We start from the raw sequence: 1,077 nt of genomic DNA on the forward strand, positions 1-1,077 counted from the left end.
GCGAAGGGGTTGGAGGCGGCCAAGACAAGTACGCAGGTAACCGGGGAATCGCTCCCCCCACCGCACCCGACGTAGGAACGGTAGTCGTGGTGATCAACGATGTGGAGGTTGTAGGGACCGATCCTGTGTCCCCCTCCGTTGTAGGTAGGTTTCCCTCTGCCCCGCTCATGATCACGTCAGATTCGGGACGATAGGAAAATTGACAGTTCTAACAATATGTTGGATCCCCAAGAATCGAGAATAAATCCACGTTTTAAAGAAAAGCAAAATTTATTTCAAAGCTTTGGAAAGACACTCAAACACGTTCTTTGTTAGAACTGACTACAAACGGTTAGGGCAAACAAGATAAAGGGGTTTGAACCAGGTACAGGACCAATGGGTCACTTTCCCGCTGGCGGGTGAAAGGAAACGGTTGCGCGCTCATTCCCTGAGAACCAGGCTATCTCCAGACATAATACAGGTGCAGTTCCCAGGCTCTAAAAGCAACAAGCTGGCAGTCAAGCGTACTCCCCCATACATCCTCCAGTTGTTTGGCTTAGGCATTACAGCAGAGTAAAATACTGGCGCACAGGCAGGGGGGCAACAAAATTCTCTATTGGCAGTTATGTACTCGACTATCCCCTATGGGCAAGCATGTACTCGACTATCCCCTATGGGCAAGCGACCTCTCCATTATTCCCTATGGGCAAGCGACCTCTCCATTATTCCCTATGGGCAGTCCTCGATTCTCTATTGGCAGTTATGTACTGCACTATTCCCTCTGGGCAAGCCTACTCTCCATTATTCTCTATGGGCACTCATGACCTCTCCATTATTCCCTATGGGCAGTCCTCGATTCTCTATTGGCAGTTATGTACTGCACTATTCCCTCTGGGCAAGCCTACTCTCCATTATTCTCTATGGGCACTCATGTATTCCCTATGGGCAATCGCTGTCCTTAGTTTTAGTACATCCCATTGTAGACCTCTAAGATTTTTTAAAAGTTTAAAAGCCGGAGGGTATTAATTTCCTTCCGTCCTTCCCTTTAAAGCCAGAACGTTTCCTGGCACCATCAGGGATAGAAAAGCCCGAACGCTT

Source organism: Gekko japonicus, unplaced genomic scaffold (assembly GCF_001447785.1).
Source record: "Gekko japonicus isolate JY-2015 unplaced genomic scaffold, Gekko_japonicus_V1.1 scaffold1076, whole genome shotgun sequence".
NCBI classification, from domain to species: domain Eukaryota; kingdom Metazoa; phylum Chordata; class Lepidosauria; order Squamata; family Gekkonidae; genus Gekko; species Gekko japonicus.